This window comes from Cheilinus undulatus, linkage group 21, assembly GCF_018320785.1.
Source record: "Cheilinus undulatus linkage group 21, ASM1832078v1, whole genome shotgun sequence".
In the NCBI taxonomy this organism is placed as follows: domain Eukaryota; kingdom Metazoa; phylum Chordata; class Actinopteri; order Labriformes; family Labridae; genus Cheilinus; species Cheilinus undulatus.
In genome coordinates, this window is record NC_054885.1 from 28,952,833 (window position 1) to 28,972,289 (window position 19,457).

Genomic DNA, 19,457 nt, shown 5'->3' on the forward strand with positions numbered 1-19,457 from the left:
CCCTGGGCATACAGATAACATATTGAAGATGTCAAGAGAACTCCGGAGGCCTATAATGGCCTCACAGCTCCATTTCAAACGTGGTTAACCTTAAGGGTTATTTATCACTGCCAGGGTCACCGGGGGGCACTTAGTATTTACTGCAGGACATGCAGGATGGGGGAGAGGAGGCTGAGAGAGGAAGCCAACCTCATCAACATCCACTGGGTGCTTCAGTCTACACTGGCAGTGTTTAACTACTTGATAGAGATATTTTACCGACATGTCTGGCTATCTTTAGTGTTAAACTGAGGCAGAACAAAAGACAAAGATATTTACATGTCTGAGTGCTTTCTCTGTTTCCAAGGAACACATCAGGATCATTTCCATAAGTCTATGGTTGGGAATTTCTCTGCTAAGCCAGTAATGGTCGTGAAGGAGTGCAGACAATGGGCCGCGGCCAGCTGATGGCTCCCTGAATGGGACATGTGAGGACTTCAGAGGAAGCTGCAGCCCTCCTCTCTTCTCTCCCTTTAGATTTGTTGCTTTTTTATCCAGGGTGTCTCTCTCCCAGAACAAACCCCGAAGTCTTCAGATGTTACTAAACGATAGAGAAAATGGCCAAGCCCAGTTCATTCAAGGCTGATTTCATCACGCCCATAAATCTCAGAGAAATCAAAGCCCATCTTACACCGCCCCTCTCCTCTCCTTTTGTCTTGCTAATACACATTAGAGTGCGGCTGGCTGCCCACTTTGACGGCAACCCGGACAGGATCTGGGCAAAGTTGGAACCTAGGGGCACCTTTGGCCCCGTGACCTATGCCGTTAAATCTTGCCACTAGCTTCCGCCTAGACCCCCGCCATGCAGAGGAATCCTCAAGCTCCATTTCCTGCGTAAAACTCAGAGGGAGACATGGAGATGTATAGGATGCAGATGACTGGGAGATTAGAGACAAGAATAGCTGTTGTTCCTCGTTAAATAGAATAGTTTTGTGTTGATACACATGCTCATCATGACCACAAATATTCAAACATATATGTATGCAGTTAACTTGCTGCGACACTCACAGAGATCTTAATTGTCAGGAATTGGCCCCCCTTTTGCAGTTATAAAAGCCTTCACTCTTTTTGAAAGACTTGCCACAAGATGTTGGAGTGTTTTGGGGGGAATTCGTGCCCATTCATTCTGTAGAGCATTTCTGTAGCGGTCAGGCACTGATGTTAGATAAGAAGGCCTGGCTTGCTATCTCCGTTCCTGCTCATCCCAAAGGTGCTCAGTGGGGTTGACGTCAGGGTTCTGTGCAGGCCAGTCAAGTTCTTCACACCAGAATCTTCATCCATGTCTTTATTGTCCTTGCTTTGTGCACTGGGGCACAATCATATTGGAATATAAAAAGGGCCTTCCCCAAACTGTTGCCACAAAGTTGGAAGCATAGCTTTGTCCAAAATGTCTTGGTATGCTCAAGCATTAAGATCGGCCTTCACTGGAGATAAGGAGTCCTGACAAACGGCCCATACCGTTATCCCTCCACCAAACTTCACAGCTGGCGGAAAACATTCTCCCTGCATCTACCAAGCCCAGACTCACTCATCTGACTGCCAAACAGAGAAGCGGGATTTGTCACTCCACAGAACATGTTTCCACTACTCCACAGTCCAGTGTCGGTGTGCTTTACATCCCTCCAACTGATGCTTATCATTAGACTTGGTGATGTGAGTCTGCATGCAGCTCACAGCACAGTTGTTGTGCTTGAATGAAGGCATCCCTGTTGTACCTACAGTCTCTAAAGGTAGGAGGTAAAGCCTTCATATATTAGGCCCCTCTCCTTCATATCAATCAGTATTTGGGAGGTATTTGAGTGTATAAAATCACACATATGTGTGCAAATTATTACACTTTGTGACACCTAATATCTTTGGTTCACAGAGTTGGTCCACTCTGCCACACCAGGGTTTATTTGGAAGTGAACCGAGATCCCCTGTTTTTAAGTAGACCAGAGTCCACTTGTCATAAACTTTCACACCACTCCAAAGAAAACATTTAAAGTGAACAAAACAGCTCTTGTGTGAATGAATTCTAAGGGATGGCATTGCCATTTGTTTCTGGTTCTTGTGAACAATGGCCTGATGAGACCAAAATGGTGCTTTTTGGCCATCAGACAAGACGCTATATTTGGCAGGTACCAAACTCTGCACATCATCCCAAACACACCATGCCCACTGTGAAGCACAATGGTGGCAGCATCATGCTGTGGGGATACTTCTTGGCAGCTGGCCCTGGAAGGCTTGAAAAGGTAGAGGGTAAAATGAGTGTGGCAAAACCCCCCAAAAAATCGTAGTCTGCAAGAGAACTATGGCTTGGGAAAAGATTGATTTTTGAGTGAGACAGTGACCCAAAGCATACAGCTGAAGCTACACAGCAATGGTTTAAAGACAACAAGGTGAACGTTCTGGAGTGGCCGAGTCAAAGCCCAAACTTTAATTCAGCAGAGGATTTGTGGCTTGACTTAAAAGTGGCTGTTCATGCCCGATCCCTATGCAGCCTGACAGAGCTTGAGCAGTTTTGCAAAGGAAATGGAATGTCATTGCCCAGATGTGCAAGCCTGATTGACACCTATCCACACAGAATCAGTACTGTGATTGCAGCCAAAGGTGCATCTTCTAAATACAAACTTGAAAGTCGCAATCACTGATTTTCCATTATATATTTTTATTTTTATTAACATTATTCAAAAGTCAAAGTATGGTGACCATTATTGATTTGTAAGATCAACAAAGGGTAACACATGAATTCTGTAGGCACTTTATATTGATTAAATCTCACTCTTGGTGAGTCACTCATCCTGCATGGACTTTATTGCATTTAAAGAAAAGAGCAAAGCAAACTTTTTCAGAACTGTCGTCAGCTATCAGGAAAAGAAACTAACGCTGCAACAAAGAAGAATATATTTCAAGCATCATCACAAATTAAAATTTAAAACGTTGTATTCCTTCATACCAAATGACCCTGAATAATATCTGATTTGAAACATTGCTCCTGAAACTTGAAACTTAATGAAAACAGTTTGATGTTAATAATTTAGTGCCAGCAGCGACATTAAACCCGACATAATCACTGAGTAAGAAGGAGGGTGGCTGCATGAAAAAAGGGGAAAATAAATTATTCACCGCTATTTTTACGCGTATTAAATCTACTTCCATAAATATCAGGAAAAGGTTTGGGAAGCAGTGATAACATTTGGTGTTCCAGTATGGTGTTTCCCTCCATACTTCGTTCTGCCTGTCCTGCTGTCACTAACACACACACACACACACAAACACACTCTTCATATGCATACTTAAGGCACACTCAAAAGCCGTGTTGCCACCAGCCAGCAACAAGCACCTTCTAATCCAGCTCTGGTGGCTAACAAGGGTTTCTATACTGGAGTGACGAGGCTACTGAGGCTAACATTTCTCCTTTAATTATACAACAGTGAGTGTCTTGCCGCTCTCTGGTGTTTCAGGCCTGAACAGAGCTCCTCCAAATTAGAGAGCAGTGTGACAGTGCTGCGCCGAGATGCATCACTGTGTGGGGAAACATGGAGCGGCGGTTACACTGCTGCTGAGCCATTTATGGGCTTCGAATATGCTTCCCACATTTGGGTTTGAGATGAAAATATGCAGATAATTTGAGAGAGCTGGTGGGGGCTTGCACACACAGGCACGTGAAGATAATTACACATGAAGTGGCACAAAAATGATTTGAAAACATGATACAGTTGAGTGCAAACAGATCCTCTTCCTTTCACAGATACATGAGGGGGGCAATCACCCTGACATGAATACATTAAAGGAATCTTCTGTTTTTCTCTGCTTTTACAAAAGTGTCAAGAGACTGCATGCTGAGTCAGACAGTATAAAGGGAAATCCCTGCTTTATATCTTTTTTGTGTCAGTAATATCAAATAAATGCATCATAAATACATACATTTAAGTCATACTTCTTTTGGAAATGTATAAGCCTTCTAAGTGATGCCTGCAGGCTCTGTCTTCAGAGGTATGCAGTTTGTTGGTGGGAATAGTGAGAAAGCCAGCGTCTGGAGACCGGCGACTCTGGGTCGGTGTGTATGGGTGAGGATTTTATATTTGAACTGGGAGCCCATGGAGGTGGATGAGGGTAGGGGCAATGTGCTGCCTAGTGCGGGTGAGATAGAACCTTGGCAGTGGAGTTTGGACGTGGGAGCCTGTTTGGTGCTTTGTTAGGTACCCAAGACAGAACACTGTTACAGTAATCAAGAGATGATCTGAGTCTGGACTTCACTGTTAAGAGTCTGGAATGCTTGTGACCTTTAATCCCTTGGGTGGCACTGCAGTAAAACCTGTCATCATTCTGTGATGTTATTACAATGCAGGCTCTAGGACACTGGTAAACCACTGTTAGTTAATGCAGTAAATTTCTGCGTCTAAAAATGTAAGTTAAGATGCTACCATGCAAAGTGAGAGCCATCAACAATATCCAGAAGCACCACTGCTTATTTTAGATAGACTAAAGTGGAAAAGTGCTGTGGTCTGACAAGTCTACATTGTAAATGAATTCTGTTGTAAAAAAAAAAAAAGAAAAGGAGCATTCAGAGTGATAAAGTTTAAAAGTCATCATCTGTGATGGTGTGTGGGTGTGTCAGGGCCCATGGTATGGGTCACTTGCACATCTGTGAAAGCACCACTACTACTTAGAGGCACAATTTTTTTTTTAATTGCATCCACCCAGGCCAAATTCTGCACAAGTTATACCAGCATGGCTTCATGGTAAATCAATATGGTCACTAGACTGACCTGAATGCAGCCCAAAACCTCCTCCCATTAAAAATGTATGGCACATTATGATGTGCAAAATATTGTGAACTGTTAAAACTTAAGATGTTGTCAAACAAAAATGGTAAAGAATTCTACTTGCAGTACTTCAACAATTACTGTCTGAAGTCCCCAGACACTTACAGTGTTGTTAGAAGAAAGACGGTGGTAAACAATGTTCCCTCTAATTTTCAAAACTCCTGACCTTTGACTCCCCTGAGTGCCTATACTTCATGAGCTGTGGGCGACATCTGACACGTACGCTACATCCACACGACAGCGCCATGGCATCACCTCTCCAACCCCAAATATCATTACAAATGACTATAACTATAATGATTAATAATCACTGTTCAAGTCATGAATTTCACTATTCATTCATTAATTCAATTCACAAGCCACTCTCAGTCTTAGCTCGCCAAAATTAGGATGTCTGGAAATCCTGTTTAATATAATCAAGGTTTACATTTCAAAGATTTACAATCCTTTGAAATGTTAAAGTGAACTGTGATTCTAACTTACAAGCATTTGTCCCCAGGTGAAAGCAGGCATGAATAAAGTTTGCAGTTTCAAATAAAAAGGCAGAAAGGTTAATGATGGATGAGACAAAACACATGCTCTGTTCTCATGCTTCATCAGCCTTATCACAGTCTGGTCTCCTAAAGGACTTCTACCTGCACAAGTTAAACAGCCCATTACAGAGAAATCACACTGTTAGAAACATCAGGGCTTAAATACTTTTGTTATCAGTGCATTACAAGAGATCAACTCTTTCCTGGTCTCACTGTAGATCATTTTAGCCAGATTCCTTCTTAAAAGCACCATATTTAGATAAAACTGGACATCCATTTAATGTTACAAGTTATCAATAATTGTTTATGTAAATGACAGATTATTTGACTGTGTTAAATTAAGTAAACACATGGGAAAGATGTAATCAGCTGTTTTAACTCTCATTACTGCAATAAATAAAATGATTTAAAACAGAGACATTTACAGCTTTACTCTCTTTAGCTGAAATCTTTTTAACTCCTGTAGAAGTTTTCTATTCCTGGCTCCTATCTGCTTCTGTTTCTCACTGCCCTGCTGATCAGTTTTTACTATTCAAAAGATTTTATGACGTTTTTGATCGGTTAATTATCAATATACAGTAAATCTATAATATTTCCTGCAATGCAGCACGTATCAAATGTTTGATAATGAGCTCACACACTGATGTTTAATCATTAGGGTGTATCACCATGATAAAATATAGAAAAGTGGAAAATTAATAAAATGATATTTTAACAGTCTGCAGCTCACTGAGGAGAGAGCGACAGAGAGATGGAGAGAGAGTGGTTATTCATATAGACAGCACTGACGCATGTATGTGCCATGGTCAGAGAGGAACTTTAAAGCAGGAGAAAAGTTCAGCTCTGTGTTGAATCCTGTTCTCCTCTGCAGAAAGAACCCTCAGGTCTACACCACCAACATGCTAGCTTGTGTTTGTCTGTCTGTGATTGGCGTTAGTGTTTGCATCGCTGTGTCAATGACATGACGCCAAACCTGTCTGCGCAAAGACGCACGACGGATGCATCGATAGACTCGGCCACATCGCAGTTATTTTTGGGAAAAAATCCTCCCTTTATGTGTAAATCAGTCATTGCAACAAGCATCCACATGAAGGATTCACTGACTTTAGTAAGAGACTGAATATCTCAGATAATTTAATCAATTTTCTCTTATATGTAGGATTTAAATAAGGGGAATTCAGATTAAATAAACTTTAAATAAAAAGTCTACACTTAATAGACTTAGGTCAAAATCAAGGATTTCAGGGTGCTTTCTGAGCAGAGTCTGCTGATTCTAGCATTTGAATTCATGTGAGTGCAGCAGTTTTCACTGCCACATGTTTTCAGGTCGACAAGGACTATTTCCAGCCTTTCCATAACACTCGTGGTTTTGCCAAGGAGGCATTCCAGCTCATAATGGCACAAGCACTCAAAGTCATGATAGCTACTGTTGGCTTATTCTTCTGTTGGAAAGAGTTTAGCCTGGACGTCCTCGATAAGATATATTCTTCAGCCAAAACAAACGGAATAACTGATGAAAAATAAAAATAAATGCGGCCATAATTTGTAAGTTGTTTTTGCGACTGTACAGTCCAACATCCCTTATTTTAGGGGCTTGGATCCGAAAGGATCTGAAACAACCACGACATAGCCAGGCATACTTTGTTTGACATATCTTAAAGGTCATTTCCACATATATACAGGTAGAACAGGCTTTCAGCTGTGTGCATGCTCTGACTAAAGTTAAGCATGTCCCATGAGTTTAGACTTATGCTGATCTTACACCTGAGGACTCTTCTAAAACTTTGACATTTAACACCCTCTCACACCTGAGGACAATTTCTCAGCAAGTCGCTGAATTTTTAGTCTCAGACTAAGATTTTGCAAAGACTGGGGGCCACATAGGTCGCCTACCTGCAAGACTAGAATAACATTAATTCTGAGACTATTCCCCTTTGTCATATCGGGGTACTGTGTGTAGATTAATGGAAATAAAAATGCGTTTTTTAGCATCAGCCTGTAATATAACAAATTTGAAAAACATGTTTCAGTACAGTTCAAAGATTTTATTCTTCCTCGCCACGCAAGCAGCAGCAAAATGGGGCGGCAATTCTGCTAAAGAAACAGCGAAGTCTCTTTAGCATTTTTTGTAGTCGCCCTGGTTTAGCTGAGGCTGCAGGAGGGGAGGCTGCCAGTTTGACTTCATTAGAATCGCAGACATCTTTATAAGAGAGTCCACTGCAGTCTGGATGGCTGGGAGGCAGAGCTCTGTTACTGATGCAAGCTCCTTCTGAAGGCTGAGGAAGGGGGCCGTCATCTGGGAGGACATCCTGATCAGCTGACCTGGGAGGTAGCGCTTCATCACTGGAGTCTGAAGACAGAGTAACATCTCTGTCATCTTGGGATGCATCCCCATCAGGTGATGCAAGAAGCAGGTTGGCTTTAAGGTAGGCTCGGTGTTGGACCATGTCTCGAGGCCATAAAGAAGTAAAGTCCTTATCAGAGGAGCCTGAAGATGTCCCTGGCGGCCCTGCATCACAATCAGGTGGTGCAAGAAGCAGGTTGGCTCTAAGGTAGGCTCGGTGTTGGACCATGTCTCGAGGCCATAAAGAAGTAAGGTCCTTATCAGAGGAGCCTGAAGATGTCCCTGGTGGCCCTGCATCACAATCAGGTGATGTAAGAAGCAGGTTAGCTTTAAGGTAGGCTCGGTGTTGGACCATGTCTCGAGGCCATAAAGAAGTAAAGTCCTTATCAGAGGAGCCTGAAGATGTCCCTGGCGGCCAGGACAGAGGGGACTGTTCTTCATTGAACAAGTGAGGTCCTTTTCCTGTCTCATCGACAACAGAAACCAGGATTTTGTTAATGTTGAATGGAGCCTCATCAGTGGAACCAGCAGGTGAAGTGTGGCATCCAGAGTCCTGCTCAGAGATTTTAGAGGTGCCAATCACACCCCTGATTAAACAGGACAAAGGACAACAATCAGTCGATCTATCAGTAAACAAATGGTCTATAAAAGCTGATCAATGTTGACGTTACGTACTGCTGTGTGCCGTCAGGATACGGGCTGATTGAAGGCGTATGGAAAAAACTGTGCTGCAGAGCATCATGGGGCCGGATTCTCTCTTCCCCGTTGACATGCAGCATATGTTTGAGCAAATTCATGAATGTGAACCGCTCCTGCCACTCAGCATCTTCCTTCTTTGGGAAAATCTATTAGGAGACACATTCAGATCAGCTGATTTACCTTAAAACACTCAGAAACCTCAGGTATGTGTAAGAAAACTTCAACCACAGACAAACAGGAAGTGCCTGTGCAACGGATCATACATATCCAGACATGCTACAGTTTTAAAGCATAAACAAACACCCAAACTTCAGCACAGCTGCTGTGAGGAGTGCTGGATGTTATTGAACACAGTGGAGAATACTTACATAGACTAGATGGTCCACAGAGTTGAGCAGCTCCAAAAACATCTTCCTCCCTTCTGCCTCGATATTACCTTTGAATTCTTGAGGCGTCTAAAAGATGAAAACGAATGGAAACATTTTAAAGGAGTCCAATCAAATGATATGTCATCTCAGTTAAAGAGGAGAATGTTTACTTTACCAAGAGCCTCCATGAGGATCCTTTACTGGTCCCCTTCTCTGTAAAATAGAACCGGGTATACATCCCATCTTGGAGCATTTGGTCACTAGGCTGACCGACCATCTTCACTATGGCCCTCATCTGCACACAAACACAACAATGTCAGCTAACGCTCTACGTCACGTCTGACCTGAATCTGAGGGAATCTACGTACCATCTGATATTCACAGGAGCCGGGAAAGAGGTGGTCAGCGAGGTACAGGAATGCCAGGAGGCAGCCCAGCCCCCACACATCAATGCTTTCATTATAGGGGAGGCCTAGGGTGACTTCTGGAGCCCTGAAAAGGAACACACAAGTCAGTGGTTGGAAATCCAAAGGATAACTTTAAAGATAAAGATGTAAGTGGTGATAAATCATAAATGATCAGCCCCTTCAGTGAAGGATGGACCTACCTGCATCCAAGAGGCTGAACTATCTGCCCACGCCTGACGTCTTTTGATTTCATGGCCAAACCAAAGTCGATCAGCTTGACTTTAATGTTTTTGTCGTTTCTGTCGACTACCATGACATTATCACTTTTAATGTCGGTATGCATAATACCGAGGCTCCTCAAGGCATCCAGAGCGACCAGCAGCTGCAGGGACCAAACAAGAAGACAAACTGACACAGTGCTCAGCAGCTCTTAGTTGAAAATGCTTAAACTTTTGAGTTGCAGAAAAGAAAATCAGTACATAAAGGTTGTTAGACACATGACAGTACTTTAAGGTTCCATATTTCAGTAAAACATACCTGCTGTGCAATGGGCCGGATTGCATGGATCTGAAGTGGTCTCCAGTAATTTTCTTTTATCATGCCGAACAGAGAGATGTCCAGCATCTCAAAGGCCAGACACGTCTGTCCCATGTAGTCAAACCTTTCATAAAATTTGACCAGGTTGGTCTGATCAGGGTTAAGGATTGAGATGGTCTTCAGCATGGCCTCCTGGTGAAAAAAGAAGACATGACAGCAGTTTATTATCCTGAACATCCTCTGATGGAGGATAGTCAACTTTAGGACTGAAAAATCAAACAGAACAGGCCAGTCCCTGAAAAACTAAGTCATTTGGCCCGACTCAGTTGTGGTTTATCGATAATATTGATGTACAGTACAGCATGTGTTGCATCAGTAGCAATGGTGCTGGTAATTGCCTCATTTTCAGGCTGATAAGTGTTTTGAGCTTTTATTGGGTTCTAATGTTGAAAATACGTACTTGTGCCAATTTTTTACCACTTGAACCCCTTTCCACCACTTTCTCAGCTGATTTGCCACTCTTTTCACCATTTTTTTCTCCCCTGACCATTTTGCTACTTTTTATCCCCTCAAGCCCTCCCCCCCATGCTTTTTATTTTAAATGAAATATGAATCTTACAGCTTGACTCTACAATTGACCATGATTTGCTGATTTCTATGCCCCCCTCCTCGTTTGTCTGGGCCCCTGACAGCCCCGCTCTTAACGGCGGCCTTGCACAGAGTCAGAACTGTAGCCTACCTCCACATCAGCGTCGTGGATCAGCCCCGGCTCATTCTTGAGTATTTTGAGCGCCACTGTCTCTTTGGTGGGCACCTTTATGCACCTGGCCACTTTACCAAAGGTGCCTTGGCCGATTAGCTCCATCACGGAGTAGGCGGACCTTTCGCTGTAGTAAGTTTGAGCTTTGTGAAGCTCAGCTATGCTGGCGTTATCTGTAGAGACAGGGAGAGGAAATGTCTGAAAACACACTTTGCTTACATGCACCCTAACCTCTTTGTGCTTTCCTATTTCTTCTGCATTTATTTTTAAATCAAGATCAGATCTGATTATAGATATCAAATATTTATTAACCTGTGGGAATTTAACCCTTAAGTGATAGGTTATATGCAAAACAACCCATGATGTTTGTAATGCAAAAAAAAAAAAAAACTAAAAAAGGAAATATTTTTCATACAGTACATGCAAATTGGATTTCGTTGACGGGCATTATCACAGCCTTAAACATGTTAATAATGAGCAACAACTTTGATCATTTTTTTCACTTTTAAGATTTTAATAAATTTTCACAATAGTGCTTCTACAGAAACAAAGAAAAAAGCATGTTATTTCCCCTCACGCCAAATATGGAAAATGGCTGAAATTTGGTGATGAACACAGAAAACCGAAAATTTGAAGCAGTGATATAGAATGAAAGCCTAATATCACAAAATGCATGTTTATTTACTGTGATGGCAGGGGAGTCCAAAATGCTGGTTTTAATGCGTGTCAATGGGGCATTTTTTTTTTTTTTTTGTCATTAACACACTGAGTGTGTCCAAAAAGTTGAAAGAGGTTTTTATTGACCTTTTACAAGTTCTGATTTTAGAATTTAAAATATGCTATTGAAAAAAAGTGTACCCTCTAAAACAGTGGTACTCAACTGGTGGGTCGGGACCCAAAAGTGGGTCGAAAAGCTCTTTCTTGTAGGTGGCGAATTTATGCCAGCGGAAAAAACAATGTGATAAGCCATCTACGGAAGCCCTAAGTGGGCATATAGTAATTTTATGCATGTACTTTTTTCAGTTTTCCTGTGGTTCAAAGTAAAATTCAGTATTTTTCCTCAAGATTTCTACCTATCCATCTCCCTTTTGTTGGTAAATAAAGCTAGTTTACCCACAACAAAGACATTCTTTAAGAAATTACCAAAGTGTCATGCTATCTAGAGAAAATGAGTAAAATAAGATGCATGCTTGTAAATCTGTCTGTAATGATGTGCTTTTCTAACGTGTTTGCTTTGTCCTGTTCTTCAGTAAGCTTTTCTATTTAGAGTCCAGACATCAACATTTTTTTGGAATGTTCTTATGTCTTCATGGTGTAATGGTAGTCAAGAAAAATGATTTACCAGTGACTACTGATTAACCAACATTTATGCAATAGATGAAGATTCTTTTTAAATATTTGGGTCGTGATTTCTCTTAAGGAGGAGGTGGTGGTCGTGATGCCTGACCAGTTGAGAACCACTGCTCTAAAACATGTTGTCAGCATTAACGCAGTCAAAATAATCAGAAAGAAAACTATAAACTCTATTTATTGATAGAAGTTTGTCTGATTTCCTGCTGACATTTCTAACAGGCATCTATCTGGGTGTACATTAAACACTAACACATGAACTGTTTTACATCTCTCTACATTTCATACATGCCTTAGATGTATTTATACTTAGAATATAATGCTATTCCTCTAGATTTTGGTGAGGACCAAAGGAAGATAAAGACCTGCCTTCTTATGCTTAAAATCAATGGTGTTTGAATTCTGGATTCAGCCAGAGGCTGTAGAGCATGCAAAAAGGCTAGTATAGTTTGAGGTTAAGTGAAGTGTAAACATGCAAGTAGTGCTGCACAATCCATTAATAATGTGTGACTATGCTGGACAGTGCTGTGATTTTCAATTACAATTTTACACATACATGGTATCATTAGTCGACTGAGTCAGTTATGAAGGAAAATGCAGAGCATAATGACAGTTTTATGCATGTAGGTTAAATTAAAGCATGCATATTACATATCATAAAAATGGAAGTTTTTTACTTGTCTGCCGTCAAAATAACCTATTTTCCAAAAATACATACAAATTTAAGTTATTCAAAGTGCAAATGCAGTAGCACGATGCTAAACTAAAAGGCTTTTCTGCAGATATTTCTGTAAACTTTTCAAGCACTACTCAGAATAATTACATCTTTTTATATGATAATGTGATTGCACAGCCTGACATTGCGACCAGATTAATTTTGCAGCACAAATGTAAAAGTGAAATGATCTTCTGCCTCATTATCTTTTCTGTGTCTGACGGAGAATTTCAGTTCACTATAATCTAAATCAGACTAGCGTGTTTACATGCAGACTTAAAAGTCCAGTTAAAATCAGACGAATATATTTCGATTTTTTCAGACTCATTAAAAACCAGACAGTGTTCGGTGTACGAGTCTTACCTGCTAGCATTTTTACAATGAGTTGATCTCTGTTCAACAGTTTGAACCTTCAAGTTTGATTGTTTTGAAGTTCAGAAAAATCCTAAGTTGCCGACCAAAAAACTCGAACAAGTGCTCTCAAACAAGTGTTTGCTCTCTGAGTGGTGAATGGGAACTGATGGAATCATCGGAACAGAGGGCTTTAAACTCCTCTGTAGAACATTCTAGATGAGATCATAGTCCATGAAGGTTCCATTCTTTTTAGAAAAAAAAAAAAACAGAACACAAAAAAAAAAAAAAAAACACCTGATGAGACACTTGTTTTGATTTGTTCATTTTAACTTTATGTGAAAGTTAGAGTTGGTATTTTATTGTCATTATTTATGGTATCAGTTTCAAACATTTTCTCATGGTATCGCATCAATGAGATGGATGGAACAATCTGCAGATTTATTTTGCATAAAAATCCATATTTAGATTGTAAAAAACATTTTTCACTGGTGTGTGACACCTAATAGTTTGCAAAATTAGGTTTTTATTACCTAAGAGAAGCCTTTTACAATAATAATAATAGAAAAACAGACAAAGCAAACCATGACTCTAAACAGAGCACCTCTATGTGTATCATGTTCTTATGATAGGTTTCACGTTTTCAGGTTTCCTTAAAGTGTGAGCACACCAAAAGCTACATTTCTTCATTTCTACATTACATTAAAAGTTACTGGTCTGTTTATGGGTGTCAGTTTGGCTTAGTTGGCAGAGTTAGTCCTTGCTGCACCGATCGCGGGATTGATTCCTAGTCTTGAGACTGTTAGGTGCACTCTTTCATTACAACTTCTGGATGTCATTGGCACCATATGACTAAGGCTGCTCTGCTTAGGACAGCAGAGATGAGGAGGTTCAGGCCCTAGTAGGTTGAACCAGGTCCCTGAGGTGGCTAGCATGTCGTGCAGGGGGCAGCTGGCAGTACAGGACCAAGGTTGATGAGCCAAACCCATACCTGACCTGACTAGATGGTTTAGCAATGAAGTCTGCCATTACTAGCTAAATGGAGCAGATGAATCAGCCCATTTACTGCTGATACCACCAGCTTTGAGGATGCTTGTTAAAGGTTAAAGATAAATATGGTTGTCACAGATAACCTCACAGAAACCCTGTTTTTGCTAACCTCCATGTGGCTTGGCTCCGGAAAGTTCTCCTCTTGTTCCCCCTCGGTTACACCCTCCTGCACAGTATTGATGTGAACAAAATGGTTGAGTGGCACCAAAGCTTCAGTTTTATCATCATTAATTATAGAAATTCAATTTTTATTCATCACTCAGAATTACTAGACACGACATATTTCAACTTAAACTATTTTTTTCTGTTTCTTTTTGCTGAACGGTGTCACATTTTTACTCCTCAGATCAACTCATCATTCATCCATACAGCTTTAATCGAGTAGTTCAGCTATTTAGTTTAATTATCTACTATTATAAGCTCCTTTATTCATCATATACTGATGCTATTTTTATGCTTTGCTGTTTCGTTCCATACCATCACTGCTCATAAACCCACATTCACTTGCCCGAATATATTTTTGCAACATGCTTGGAATTTGTTGTATGCATCAAATTCAGAATGGATGTATATTAAAAAAAGGTTTTAGTTCAACATAAAATGTCTTGTCTTTTTGCTGTTTTCAACTGAATATAGGTTGAAAAACACTTCTGTTTTTATTCCCACTATACACAAAACCCCGTCCCCAAAATTAGGGTTTGTACATGCATACATACTGCAGTTCCTCTGGAGCCTTCAGAGACTTTTCCAAAAAACGAGCCATTGCCAATGGCACATACTTTAACTCTCAGACATCATTTTACACATACAAACACTATCTTAAAATGGCCTGATAAGCTCAATAAAACAAGCACAAAAACTAATGAAATGACAGGCTTTTCATGTAGTGGCCTATAATGAGGAAATGGCTGATTTTAGTGGTGAACATTAAAAATGACAAATTTTACTATTTTTCTCAATAGTGAAACCATAACATTACAGAATGCATGATTATATCATCCAATGGCTATGAGATCAAAAAATGTGGTTTGAATGGGAGTAAATTGGATGTTTTTGTCCAAAAGCTACTCTTAGGGTCATAAATTTTTAAATCCGATGATACGCAAAAACTAACAATGCATCAAAGTCAATATTTTGGCTAATGTTGGGCATACCCAGGACTGTTTTGAATAAACACCCCCACCCTCCCAACATTAGTTTTCTGGAAAATAATGAATGTTTTGTGTTTTTTTTCTTTTTTCTTTTTTTTTTTTTTAGAATTTTTTTTTTCTATCCAGTAATCAAACTGGCATTTAAAGGGTTAAAATGCTGAAAATTATTAATTATTTGATTGTTTTGATCAGATCTGAAGTTGATCAAAAGATTTGCCCCAAAAAAGCTGAAAAAAAATCAATGTATACTATTTTTATTGCCTTTTTTGGAAGTGGACATTTCTGTCCTAAATGGCTTCAAAGGGTCTTACATTTTAAATTGGATGCTTTACAAAAACTAATAATGCATCAAAGTCAATATTTTGGCTAATCATTGACATGTCCACGCTGGATTTAGAAATGATGCCCCAGCCATCCAACATTTGGTTTGAGAAAGATATCACTTTTTTTGTGCTTTTTTCATAAAAAAACACATTGACTTTAGTAATAAAACAGGCATTTAAAGGGTTAAAATCCTCAAATTGATTGAATGCTTGGTAGTTTTGAGCACAGCTGAAGTTGTTTAAGAAATGTATGCAATAAAAGCAGAAAAAATATCAATCTGTTAAGTTCTTAGCAGTTTTTTGAAAGTGGACATTTTTGTCCTTAATGGCTTTAAAGGGTGGTAAATTTGTTTCACAGTGTGCCCCTGACCCATTAGAGCAATTGAAATTTGAATTTGAAAATTTGCCAAGAAAGATAATTTGTTACAAAAGATTAGACCATATGGACAAACACAGCCAAAATGATAAAGATGAAAAATTTGCCCAAATGGACAAAAATGCCCCTAGTGATGACTGAGGGTTAAAATACTCAAAACTAGTTTACTGGTTCTGCCATTATAACCAAGCTTATTACTGAGTTTTTAACAAGAGTGAAGTCATTATCCCCATGGGTTTGCTATTCTCAGCTCTGTGTTCACACTTGTGTGTCAGTGCTTTTCTCAGCTTGGTTGTGTTTTGCTCAGAAACTGAAATGTGTTTCATACCTGTGTTTTTGAACGTGAACACCTCTGTCTTTGTAGCAATTAGCCCTGCTACCATGTTGGGGATGAGAGACAGCCCTGCCCACTAAGAGACATGTGTTTATAAGACAAATGGTGGACTTTCATAGCAAAAGTACAGCTGCAGGAAAACCAGTGGATTTCTTAAGAAGAAGAGAACAAAGAAAAACATTTTTGGTGTCAAGTTAGGAAATAAAAAGCAATTATTTAGGCTGCAAATCTGAGTCAAGATCAGATGTAAAAAGACATACTCAGATGAGATACATGGGAACACTTAACCACTTGGCTACAAAATTATTTTCCAGTAATAAGATTTGCTGTTATCTTAAATGATCATTGGCCTACTTATTTCGCACGTTAATAGTCTTAACATGCATTCATATGACAGCAGGGACTGTTCCAATGTATAATAATTTGGCATTAGGAAACTTGTTAAAACCTGCCTAGCCCAGTTTAACCTAAAGTTCTCAAGGCATTAATGCTACCTTCCAAAAATAGTCACTTCCTGCTCTGTAGCCAAGACGGTTAAACAGTTATCCACAAACCATAGATGGCTCCAGAGCATGCTTTCTTTCTCATTAAGTCTGTGATATACAGATTTGTAGATCCTCCAACAGCCTCTTCTCTGTCAGTGTGCTAAATAATCCTGAGCAGCGGATGTGATATCTGTTGGCAGATCAAATGAAGGATGGCGGTCCTGGCCTAATTGAGGGGTCAAACTGAAGTGGCTGTGTTTTTTCAACCTCACTGACCCTGGTCACTGGCCCTGGTCTCCCCAGTGGATTTCAGAGTGGATGGGGAGTTAAGACCAGCCAGGCTGTGTGTGTTCAGAGTGGCGTCTTTGTTTGTCTTCCCAGCCTTGAAACCCCTTCTCTGGTGACTGATGATCTGGAGTCATGGTGGCAGCTCAAAGTCTGGCATAAGGAAAGCTAGAATTACACCTTTAGCAAACACTCAAATGCCCAAAGTTCAGATAAAAAGGTGAGTGAGGTTGTTGTTTATTCCAACTGAAAGCCCCAACAACATCACATCTTTGTAGTATTTATTTTCTCAAACAGACAGCCAGATTTACGCCAAGAATTAACTCTATATTTGTAATACACAAAAATCCTAAAATTTAAACAATGCTCAGGTTGAACCACATTTGTAATCTGACACACCAGATAAACTGTTTCCCATATCCAGGCCATGTAATATACTTCACACTCATATGGGCAACATCCCATAAATGGTGTTTGAGAATGGCAGACCCTTTCAAAGAGAAACTCAGAGGATGACTGGATAAACGGTCCATTGGTAACAACCATTATGGGCCAAACAGAGCAACAATATGGTGAAGTCAGAATAGTCAGATTATGAAAGTTTGACAGGTAGCCATTGTCATGCTAATGTATTAATCTTTACCACAAGTGTCTGCAATTGGTAAATCAAATTTTTTGCAAAATCAGGTCAGGAGAAAAACATCTTTTACATTAAGAAAAGCTTCACTGTGGTTCTTTGCTTTTCTTTTAATAAAGAAATGTTGTCCAGTTCAAATAAAAACTGACGTCGTAGCTACTTTCAAGCTAATCTCTTTACCCAGCCACCATTGTTAACAGGCTTGCAGTTGCTTCACTAAATCACATCTGTAACTACAGCCTCTTCCTTTTTAAATGATGCTGATTGGTCCATTCTCCTTCAAAGGACAAGGGTTGCAGCTTGAAGCTTTGCAGCATGAATTCCAGATATGGAATCAACGAAAATGCATTGCAAGGTCAGCATTTAAGCTTTTTCTTACCTTTACCCAGCCCGTTTCCTGTCAACCCCCTTGTAAAAAACTCCTTGTGAAGTTGGATTGAGCTGATGATATTCAGGGAACTTGTTAGCTAATATGCAGGGGGAGGTTGTTGCATTTTTAACATGGCACTGGTGTTACTTTCATACATACATCATTACACATTGGTCTCCAGCAAGTTCTTTTCAGTTGTTCATTGATGGCATGAATACCTCCCATTGCACATCGATACAGAAAAGTCTTGGTTATGTGCAACATCTTAATTACATCCTGTTTTGTTCTTCCTTGGACCCAACATGGAGAACTGTTGTCTGTGAGAGACAAATTTAAAGAGCAAATACAAAAAAAATTCAGAGGCAACCTTTTCTGAAACTTTCTACAGACTTAACAGGCTTCAACTGATGACAATTCACCTTCTTCAAATATAGCTTAAAAAAGGCAACATACCTTGTTGCAAAATAAAATTCCAGCTAGTTTGTACTGCAGCAACAATGTATAAATGTCCGTTTCCTAAGAACATCTTTTGTATGCTGTTCTCCATGATCATTTGTTGTTGGCGGTGGTAGTAAAGGAGCATCAGATTTTACTGTAAAAGCCATAATAACCTCCACAGCTTCTGCAGCACAAACACAACCCTGTAATCCACCATTGTTGTTTTGGCTTGACCGGTGCATGCTGCTTAAGTGGGCTATGCTATGCATGATGTAATCGTTTTAAGAAAGATGTGGTTGGCTGTCCACACAGAGATGAAAATGTAGATGTAAACAGATTTGTACACTTTGGGACCCGGTTTCAATAAGCAGCGTTTACAGCCTCCCAGAATAACATTTCCGTGTGGATGAAATGCAGATACGACAAAAAACCTTTGTGTTTACTCCTGAATTTGTCTCCGTGGGGACGGGACCTAAATATGGCAGCATGAGTGCAATTAGCCAATAGGGTGCTTAGGGTGAATCAGCTGGCCGACAGCTGATTAGAGCTTGTGTGAGATCAGCTGATCTTAATTATATTGCAGCACTCGACTCTGTGGCCTCCCTGCTTTACACACTATTACCTACTGCTTGATCTATTAACTCCTAATACTAATGTATCATAGAGTCTGTGGATGGAAGGCATACAAATTTGCATTTTTTAGCACTTTTAAAAATTCATTTAAAAAATTACCAAGACATTTGAAAGGAAAAACCACATCTTAATGTTTAAATTGCTTAACATTCCTGTTTGCTTTTGATTCACTGACATACATTCAGAACGTTAGTTTAGATAAGACATTACAGCATTTTATTCCCATTGAACCTCAATGCTCTTCTATTTTGATGAGTTTTAAAGGAGAAAAGACTTCATTCAAGTGTTGCACACTCAAGTTCAAGAATGCATGAGTAAGATTTCCCAATTAGGACTTTGCTGTGAAAAACACTGAACAATGTAAGCAGCTCAAAGGCCAGAAAACCTTTTAAATGCTGTTAACAGTAAGGAACCCCAATTGTAAGCAGCCAGTCTAAACCTTGTTATCCCATAGTTAACTC